Genomic DNA, 12,123 nt, shown 5'->3' with positions numbered 1-12,123 from the left:
CTGTTTGTTTGGATACTGTAGTAACATATATGGATGGAATAACAAATACCCAAATTCACTATGAATGATTTACGAGGAAAATTTTCAAAGTTGAAAGTAGTTAAAACAATCTTAATTTATTATATCTTTTAATTTTGTGTTGTTCTATATTACCATTAATTTTTAAAATTGTTTATAATTTTGTTCATTTCAATATTTATTTTGTATTGACATTTAGTCCAAACTAGTCCTAAAAATAAATTTAATAAAAATTGATCCTCTCATGGTCACTTTAATGAGCCTCTTCCCCGTACGTCGGTTCACCAACTCATATGGTTGTTCATTAATTATGAATTATTGAATAATAGTGTCTGCTAATCCCTTTGTTTTTGTGTTGAATATTGTTTAATAAAGTCTAAACTATATCCTTTAATGCTACTTATTAGCTTATTGGGCCGACGAGGTTTATGTCCGCACCATCCAATAAATATGTTTCAACATGAATCAATTCACCAATAAATGCTACCAACCAATGTCTATTGGGCCATCTCAGTTAAACACTACTCTTATTCATTCTTATCTAATCAACTTTGGCATCTGTTTTAGATATTTTGAACCTATCACATACGACTGAATAGACATCACGCATAGCAACTTTTTTTTTTCATCAAAAAAGCTTCCAATAATATTTTTTTTATCATTATATATTATTTTAACTTTTGTTTTAATTTATTTAACTTTGTGTTGATGTTATCACACTGATTAACAATTAAAAATAAAAATAAAATAAATCTACAATACATATTTTATTATTATATATCATTTGTCAAATCATTGATGTTTAGTTCTAAGTTCGAAATATATATACAATTATTAAAATTATTTTGAAATAAAACAAATTTATAGTGCAAAGTTTCACATTATTGATTAGTTTTATATAACTAAATTAAATTTTAAATTTATTTTTGATACTTTTATTTAGTTTCACCAGCAAATCAACATTTTTACCTTAAAATAGTCGTTTTAATATAATGTTTGCCGTGTTTCAATTAATTATGTTACTGTAATATATTATTATTTAAATAATGTATAATAGTTTATAGTGATTATAATGATTACTTTTAACAATTTGTTTTTGTATGGATGTATTATTCACACAAAAATGGAATGTGATGATTAGACTGTGAAACGTATTTTTTTGAAAGTGATCTAAGATAATGGAAGGAGATGATTAAAAAAATTAACTGAAAATTCAATTACATTATTTATAGTGAAATTCAAAGAGTAACATGATCAAATTTACAATTACCAAATTACCATTTTATTATTTAATTTTTACCGCATGTGGTTTAGCGTTAAAATATACACTTAGTTTTAATTCACTTATCTAATTTTATGTTCACTGTATTTTGTCCAAAGACAATGTCTCTGAAATTATTACAGTGATTTCACTTCTATTTATTCTTTTGATTATGGAAAAACAAAATAATTAAAATTAATAATGTAAATAATAATTTATTAAGATTATAATAATAAAATTATTACTTTTAAAATTACTATTAAAAAGAAAAATAAACTTCATTTGAATAAATTATCTTTTATCTTATATATTAAATTTATTTTCATTTTAAATTATTTATATATAATTTTATATTGCTGTAACAATAGAGACGTTTTTCATTTCCGTATCATTTAATTCTTCTCTCAAAATAACAATACCTAATATATCCATTATAAAATAGTTCATTCGTGGGAAATCATTATGGATTTTGATAAAGACAATAAAAGTTAATAGAATAACGCACTTGATTCGATTTAAACTTTAAACGTTTAAATGATGAAAAATAGAATTTAAAATAAAATAAAAAATACTAAAAAGGTAAAATACTAAAAGAATATTTGAATGAAAGAAGAAACGTAATCCTGTTATGCAACACGTCTGCAATGTGCTTTAGTACGGATGTGACAGAAGGGAAGAAGTGTGAAAAAGAGGATGTTTGTGTTATCATTTTTCTTTTATCCTTATTTCCTACAATCTCTTCTTCCTAATTCAATGTTTTTATTTTGAGAATGAGAAATAATAATATTGAAATGTCCTTTATTGGTGGGTCCAACGAAATTCAGTTTCTAACATCAAATCAGTCAAATCTAATGATGAGGATTAGGGGAAGGAGCGTTTGAAAAATCAAAATGAAAAAGATACATTTAATATTGTACTTTCAAACCATACTGAGAAATTTTTTTCCTTATTTGAACCACAGGAGAATGAATGAACGAAAGAATGGGCAACGCCATCAAGAAAAAGCTGCAAAATTTAATTTGGTAAACGTCCATCCATCAACCCATTATTTACATTTTGAAACAATCCACTCTTGTACAAAAAGTCTACTTCTTCTAAACATTGAACAGTACCGTGAGCAAAAAAAATCTTATCGGACCGAATACTAAGAAAATCACAATAAATTTAAACTTCGGACTGATTTGATGAAGGATAACTTATAATTATATATAAAGTGATTTTTTCTTTTTTATTTAAATTTTTTTATTGTATTTTTATTTTTATAATATAATTATTTATTAAAATTTTAAAAATTAATAATTATTTTTACATATTTTTTATAATATTATCTACATTTTTTTATTTCTTTTTCATTTATTTCACTTTACATTTAATAAATATAAATTTATTTTATATATTAATTTTACAACATTATAAAATCATTATTTATTAATATAAGATTATACATATTGATGCGTACGTATTTAAAAAATAAATGATTTCATCAAATTTAGATAAATATTTGATTTAATCTAAATTTACATTTTTATATTTATAAATTTGTTTAAAAATTTATTTTTATATTGTTATTATATTAAAAATATAATTTATTATAATAATATTTATTATTAAAATTATACATGTTATTTTTTCAATTAAAATGTATTATCTTTATGTTATTTATTAAAAAAATCATTTATAAAATTTAATTTAATATAGATGCATAAACTGAAAAGTTCAACAAAATTATTTTATATCTATAACAATATATAAATAGATATCCTATTTTATGTTCATATTTCGTTATTCCAATTTTATCTTTGGTTGTTATTTTAAAAACTAGTTATTTTATAAATAGTTTACTTTTAACTATTAATCTAAAAAACTTTTTTTTGTCTTCAACAGTTGTTTTAAAAACTTTTCCTATGTACATATTTTATTTTTCTAATTTTACATTTAACAATTATTTTAAAAAATCATTATATATTCTTTATTGAACTGAATTGAACCGAACCAAACCAAATCAAACCAGATCGAATTGAACCGCACTGAACCGAATTGAACCGAACTATACCGAACCGGACCAGACCGAATCGAACCGCACTGAACAGAACTAAACCGAACCAAACTGGACAGAACCGAACCGCATTGAATCGAACTGAACCGAAACGAATTGAACTGAACCAAACCAAATCGAACCAGATTGAACCGAAAAAAACCGCCCTGAACCAAACCGGACTGAACCGAATTGAAACAAACCAAACTGAAACTAACCGAACCGAATTGAACTGAAATGAACTGAACATAAATACTCTTTAATTTTGCTGAATTTTAAAACACCTTAAAAAAAAGAGGGAAAAATTTAAGGAAAATTTTTACACTTTCATAATTAATTAATATAGAGGAAAAGGATAGTCGCTTTGTAATGTGCGTAAAAAATGGCACACCCAAAAGTTTTTTCAGCACCTACACCACAACCGTGATGTCTCTCTTAAACAATTGAAACATAATGTTTTTCCCCAAATTAGATATAGCAAGTGTATAAACAATAACTTAAACAAATTGTATACTTTCAATAAAAACAACATTCAAAGCACAAACTTAAGAATGTTTGTATTCACCTTTCAGGGAAATAACTATCTTATCAAAGTGGAAAACATAAAGTTCCGAAATTGGTAAAATCATAAATATTTAAGAAAAATAATATAAGATGATGAAAAAAATCAATTTTTTTACTTTAATATTTAATTTTTATTATAAATAGTTTAGTTTTTTTTTGTTACTCTAATATAATACAGATAATCATAGTTAAATTTAGTTAGACTATTTTTTTTCATTTATAACAATATATAAAGAGATACTCTCTTTTATGTTAATATTTCATTATTCTAATTTTACCCTTAATTATTATTTTAAAACTAATTATTTTATAAATATTTACTTTTAACTGTTAGCCTAAAAACCTTTTTTGTCTTCAAAAGTTGTTTTTAAAACTTCTCTTATGTACATATTTTATTTTTCTAATTTTACATTTAACAACTATTTTAAAAATTCATTATATATTTTTTATTGAGCTGAACCAAAGCGAATCGAATTGAACTGAACCGAATCTAACCACACTGAACCGAACCGAACTGAGTCGGACCAAACTGAATTGAACCGAATTAAACTAAATCTAACCAAACCGAACTAAACCGAATTGAATGGAACTTAATTGAAATACTCTTTAGTTTTGCTGAATTTTAAAACACCTTAAAAGAAGGAGGAGGAAATTTAAGGGGAAATTTTACACCTTCATAATTAATCAATATAGAGTAAAATGATAGTCGTTTTTGTAATGTGCGTAAAAAATGTCACACCCAAAAGTTTTTTTAACACCAACACCACAATCGTGAGGCCCCTCTTAAAAAAATTGAAACATAATGTTTTTCCTCAAATTAAATATAGCAAGTGTATAATCAATAACATAAACAAATTGTACACTTTTAATAAGAAAAACATTCAAAGGACAAACTTAAATTGGTTGGTATTCACCTTTCACACAATTAACTATTTTGTTAAAGTGGAAAATATAGAGTTTCAAAATTGGTAAAACTCTAAATATTTAAGAAAAATATTATAAGACGATGAAAAAAAAAAGGTGAAATGAGAATAGTGAAGCAATGAGTATAAAAAATTAGAAAAATGCAAAAGACATATAAGAGAATGATAAAATGTTAGTTATAGTTAAGGTTCAAACAAAAACATATCAGGGTGGGGTGTGAGATGTTAGAATTGTAGTCAAGGTGGTAAGGTGGGATAACGAGAGCAAGGCGATATGACCTTATATAGTACTGACGGTGATGAGAAACTCACGATCATTGTCTCAATTAAAAATTGGAGTGTGCGCGGTATTTAGGATAAGAGATCATTGAAGAAAAATGAGAAAATAAAATACATAATTCAATTAGTGAACAGTTAACCGATATTTTTTTTTTTAAAATAAACGATAAAACAATTATGTTTAATTTTTATTATTTTCTTTTACTTTAATATTTAAATTTTATTATAAATAATTTATTTTATTTTACTTTAATATTTAACTTTTTTATAACTTATATTTTTTTATTTCACATATTTTCACCGTTCAAATTGATGTTGATTTAAAAATATGAAAAAGAAAATATTCAAACACATGCATCAATTTTTTTTTCTATTAAATTATAATTTTTGTAAATTAAAATATGATTTATCTATATATTCAAGTCAGTCAAGAAAATAATTTATATACATTAAAAAATAAAATCTAAATGTTATATTATTTTAAGAGAACATCATGTATATTTTGTATTTAAATATTTTAAATACAAAATATTTAACACACAAAAACAAAATTAAGCATTTCTCTTTTATTTATATTTATATTTTTAATTTTAATTTTAATTTTATAATATAATTATTTATTAAAATTTTAAAAAATAACAATTATTTATATATTTTTTATAATATTATCTAACTTTTTTATTTTTTTATTTTATTTCACTTTATATTTAATAATTATAAATTTATTGTATATTATTAACTTTACAAATTATAAAATTACTATTTATTAATATAACATTATACATATCGATGCGTACACACAAACGGTATTTAAAAAATAAATGATTTCATCAAATTTAGATAAATATTTGATTTAATCTAAATTTACAATTTTATATTTATAAATTTGTTCAAAATTTTATTTTTTATATTGTTATTATATTAAAATTATAATATATTATAATAATTATTATTATTAAAATTACACATATTATTTTTTCAATTAAAATGTATTATCTTTATGTTATTTATTAAAAAAAATCATATATAAAATTAATTTATTATAGATGCGTAAACTGAAAAGTTCAACGAAATTATTTTATACTCTGAATAATGCAAATCTAATTAACTGGATAAATTGAATGATCAAATACAAATTTTAAAATATTAAATTCAAATAATACTAAATTAGTTCGGTTGAATTCGATCATTCTTCATTCCTAGTAAATAGTATTAACACAATTTCACACTTTTTACTCAGATAATGATTTTTAAATAAAATAAAAATAGAAAAAAATATTTATTTGAAGAAAAAATAGAAAAACTACATAAGATTTTGTGTTTTTTATTAATCTGTTATCCGTTCTTGTTCTTGAGCTATATTTTCAAACTAGATATGCACTCTTTGAAATGTTTTAAAACATATCATTTTTTTAATATATCGAAATCAATTTTTTTGAATGGTCAATAGATAATTTGAAGTCATTGTATTCAGATGCATGATTTACATCCTCTTCTTGTATTAAAAACCAGGCACAAACTAAAGAAAACAAAGAAAGTATGAAAAAGTAGCAGATGAGAAAAATACACAAGAGATTCTCTTCTGTGCTGTAACTGGTGTTCTTATTAGTTACTATAATAACTTAATATTATATTAATTGCTATAACTCTACCTCTAAAGAAACATATTGAAATGACGGAAAAATAAAAAATCCTAATCATGGCATCTATACAATATAATATGGATAGGACATCCTAGATAACGACCAATCGAGCTGTGACTAGACGCAAACTAATCGGTCATTTATCTAATCGGCAAATATACCGTAAAGATGCATTAGTTTAAACAGCTTGGTAATTAATTAAGTTATTTATATAGTTTGACGAGCATATTATCTTAACTTAGAAAAAAAATTGGAAAAATAAATAAAAAAATATTTTTTAAGTGGACATTTGATCTAGTCCTTAAAAATATTTGTAATTGTAGATTCAATTAAAAAATTCGCAACATAAAATTAAAAAGTTATAACGTGAAAATAATTTAATTAAAAAAATATTTAAAATCAATAACTCGAATCGTAAACATCAATAAGAAAGAAGAATTAAACAAATCTTTTAATAAATATATACAAACTCAAAATGTAATGTTCAGTAAGAAAATAAGGGTTAAATATGTTTTTATCCTTTAACTTTTAATAAATTTTGGAATTAGTCCATTTCGAAATTTTGAACCAATTTATTCCTCATATTTCGAAATATGTGGATTTAGTTCTTTTAATCAAATTTCATTAAGTTTATTTGACATTTCAAACGCGTTTCATAATAATATTTGACTTAGCATTAAAGAAAAAATATGTCAAACAATATAAACAACTCAAATGCAATCCTGAAATACGTACGAAATATCAAATAATTTTTTGGTTGTTGCAGATACAGAAGGAGACAACAGAAGAAACACTTATGCAGTTGTTTTTTTCTTTCTAAAATTAGAAATAAGAAAGAAAACTTATGATAAAATAGAGCAACAATTCTTCTAAAAGTTCCAGATGTATATTTTTTACTAGGTTCTTAATTGATTACATAACATGGATGACATTTTCTTTTTTGTATTATATAATTGATAATTTATTAAAAACATCATATTTTCATCATATATATTATTGAATAGCACTTGTTGTTGATTGCCATTAAAAGAAAATACATTTAAAATACCCCATCCAAAAAAATTACAGTTAAATAATCTTGTGGGTTGCACAGATAAAAAAACTAATAAAAATACAATAGAAGAGTCTTTTTATATTTATATATATTAAAGCATTAATTAAAGAATTAGGTGATAAGTTGATAAGCATTGAATTTTATTTTGAACGGGTGATTAATGATAAGGCTTAAAAGCTTAATTAAAGGATAACGGCTTTCAAACCTTTTGATTTTAATTAGTTTGGCCAATCTACTACTAACCTTTTTCTTTTTAATCATCTTGCGTTGGTGGTGAATTCGAGCTTCTACCTACCACTTTTTCTACACGTGAAAAACATTACTCAGCCTCAAATCTATATTACTTTTGCGAAGGTTTTTAATTTTAACAAGAAAAGGTGAAAATGTTTTTACAGTTATTATAATTGTTCTGAGCTTAAATTTATTGAGACAATATCAAGTGAATATTCCATTCAAGGTATTATATGTTTATGAACATGAAACTCGACTTAAGTTTTATTTTCGAAAGACTTCACAGAATATTAGGAAAGGAAAATTCATTTAAATTATCATTAATTTCGAGCCTTAAATAATGTAAAATTATCAAATGTACCACAACAAATCTCAATTTATGTATAAGAAAAATGAGAAATCTCAACTTTGAAAGAACTTAATATATAAATAAAAGTATTTCTTTATATGTAGCTCATTTGATATTTGTGCATAGTTATATTGACAACTCTGAAGATTGGCCACCGAATATGAGATTTATCTTTTTTTCATTTCAACACTGAATCTATTTAAATATATAAAAAAAAATTGTTAGAAATTTAAGTGAGTTTAAGTCTAATATTGACTAGAAATGAGAAAGTAAAATACTATATAAGGATAAAGACCTATAAACCAATTGTCTTGAGATTTTGGGTTGAGAGTGGTGTCCATGCCTTATGTGTTTGGGCTCAAGTCTCATTGATATTGTTTATCCCTAGTGAATCTCTCTTTATAAAACCTAACAAGTGGTATTGAACCGATGGTTAAAACCAACTAGAAATAAGAAAGTAGAACATTATATAAAAATAAAGATTTATAAATTCATTACCTTAAAATTTTAGGTTAAGAATAATATCAATGTCTTATGTGATTGAACTCAAATCTCATTAATATTTGTTTTCCCAGTAATTTTTTCTTTATAAAACCTAACAATATTGCACCAAAATAATTAAAATGTTTGGCTCGTTACTTTCAAAAAAGTATCAGAAAAATCATCTTTGAACTTTCATCAAATTAATTTAAACGCTGGTAATGATTGCACACATGATTATATTCAACTTTTAACATCCAGAAATCACAATCACTATCTTTAGCTTGACTAACTTTATTTTCTCTTTAGCCGTATCTTGAATGAGAATTTGTTAATGGTTGAAACTTAACAAATCTTTGTTGACTTGGCACTTGCTTTCCAGCTTTAAATTAAGAAGCGTTTATTTTTCTGAAAAGTATTTTGATTAGCCTTAAGTAATGTTCCGATGAGTTAACTTACAGAATCTAAAGCTAATCCAAAGGTTGACTAAAGAAGTTAAATCAACAGAAAGTGGGACATGGATGAAGGTTCGTAGCATGCTTGATCATTAGTAGAGTCTTCCGTGAAGAAGTGCAAAGCTATAACTATAGCTTCGTGTTATGGAAAATTTAGCGTCAATAACATTTTACGAAGATAATTTTAGAAACAGTTATGATGCAGGAATAAAATAATTATAAACGAATAATTTTATATTTAAAAAGAAAAAAATTTAATAAAAAATAATGTGGAATAAATATAAAAAATTTTGGAATTTCAAAATATGATTGTCTATAATTTTACTTGGGAGAGGGGAGAGGATAACGGTGAGCCACGTAGAAAGTGTGGGCGTAATGGATTAATGTGCAGATCCTTTTAACGATCCGAATTATGTCAAGGGCCCCAACATAGAAAAGCAGAGGTATGAAGGTTGATATTGTGCATAAATATTGAGACTTATTAGGGTTTGCTTTCAGCTTTTGAGATATGTGAAGATGGCAATTATTATTAGTTCCTACTATCATTTCACATCACTTTACGTTCGTCACATCAATCTATGGCGGGCTGTTAGCTATCTAATCCTTACATATCAACCATATACCTTCTTTTTTTTCCTCCACTCGCCCACACCATTCATACTGCATCTCACTCAAATTCCCCAATGCTTTGTTCGGGACATGAAAATTCAACACTTCATGCTATGAATTTTTATGATGGAAATGAGAAAGTAATTTCGAGAAGACGAAATGAAGTTGGGGTTAATTAGATTACATAAAATATGGGTCATATCCGATAAAGACTTAAGTGAATGACTTTTCGAATGTATAACATGTAGAACCCTGAAATTGTTCTTACATTAGGTACTAGTGTTCTGATTTCAAGTTTTTTGAATAACATTATTTAGGGTAAATTATTATGTTTTTGAGGTATTATTTGTTTAGAACGAGGTTTTGTCACGGTTTTATTTTTAAAAGATGTTTCAAATGATGAAGGAGAAAAAAATATTTAAACCGTCTTAGGTTTGAACTTTCAAATGAAATGAGACTATTGGATGCGACAAGAAACTAAATTAGTCAATAACTGAGTAGAAACTAATTTAAAAATCAATTTCTTTGGTAACAAAAATCTTGATAGCAAATGTTTATTGACCAATCTCCTTTAATTCCATTTTCATTTTTTTTAATTATCTAGATCGATAATTATTAATTGTTAGTTTTTAGCGGAGAGAATTGAACCCTCCACAGATGGCGGAACATCAATATGACATAGGGGAGCCATGGCTCCCCCAAAAATTTTTAATTTTTAATTTTTAAATATTTTTATGTTTTTTAAAATTATATTATATGTTATTATATTATTTATAATAAATTTAAAACAATTTCTCATCATTTTATTTATATATATTGATTATTCATATATTTCTATTGTTTACAAAATAAAATAAAAATTAATTTGATAGATATTGGTTAAAAAAAATTAGGATTTTGTCCCTAACTATAAGGTTTTTTGTCAATAAGAAAGAAGATGAAAAGGTAAATCTGGATATAGAAATTGGAAACTAAAGAGGTTAAGAATGCATCATCACAATATCTCTCATGAATAATCAAGATTAATATTATATTATAATTTATGTGGGTTAGATTTATGATTTTCTTATTTTCTCATTTAAGTTTTTTCCAAAATAGTATGAACCCTAATTTTGATTTTGGAATTCTTTTATGAAATTGATATGAACCATAATTATATTTCTCCCCAAATTAATATAACCCTAAATAATGAAATTTAGGAATTTTATTAAATTATGAAATCTACGAATTTTGTGTTTTTTGTTACATATGGTAAAATTTGTAAAATTTTATAGATGTATTTTGGACTACGTTACAAATTTCATTGCACATAATTTAGGGATGTCAACAGGGGTAGGGTATGAGTAGTAGCTCCCTCGTACCTTACCCGTACTCATATTCGTCGGCTATCCGTTATGCGAGTGAGTATCTGCATAATTTTTTAATATCCACAGGTACCCACGGGTGTTTCCAAAAAAATAAAAATAAATATTTAACAACATATTTTAATCGTAAATTCAAATAAAATACAATACATAACATTCATAAATTTTAAACAAAGTCTAAATAACCCATTTAAATCGTGTTAAATGACATTTTACAAAGAAATGATTTTTTTTTAAATTAATTGATAAAAAATAACTCATTCAAAATCAATATGTTAATATTTTAATAATGTTTTTTTTTAAATTTAAATTAAAGTATAGCAGGTACGGGTATCCACATGTACAGATACTATGATACCCGTATACAACTGGTTAACATGCGGGTATTGAAAATACATGTACCTATTATCCACGGGTATCTATTTAAAATAAAATATTCATTTCCTACCCGTCGAGGGTATGAATTTTTTTGACATCTCTCTATACATAATGAATAACCTTGAATTGGAAAATCCATCATGTATGAGTTTAATGAATTAGAAAGATCAGGAATCAAAAAGTATATGAATTACTCTATAAAAATAGTTTAAATTGAGAAAATAATTTTTTTTTATTTAATAAGAAATAATTTATATATATATATATATATATATATATATATATATATATATATATATATATATATATATATATATATATATATATATATATATATATATATATATATATATATATAAAATTTGGTATCCCTAAATATTTTGTCCAAGTTCTGCAACTGTCCTCTACAACCTCTCCCCCATTTAAATTCTATCAAATTAACTTTATTTCTCTAAATTGTTAGTAAGAGAAGTCAAATCC

Source organism: Vigna unguiculata, chromosome 7 (genome assembly GCF_037176805.1).
Source record: "Vigna unguiculata cultivar grain cowpea cultivar isolate G323 ecotype 2 chromosome 7, ASM3717680v1, whole genome shotgun sequence".
Classification (NCBI taxonomy): domain Eukaryota; kingdom Viridiplantae; phylum Streptophyta; class Magnoliopsida; order Fabales; family Fabaceae; genus Vigna; species Vigna unguiculata.
Note: the sequence above shows the minus strand (reverse complement) of the source record.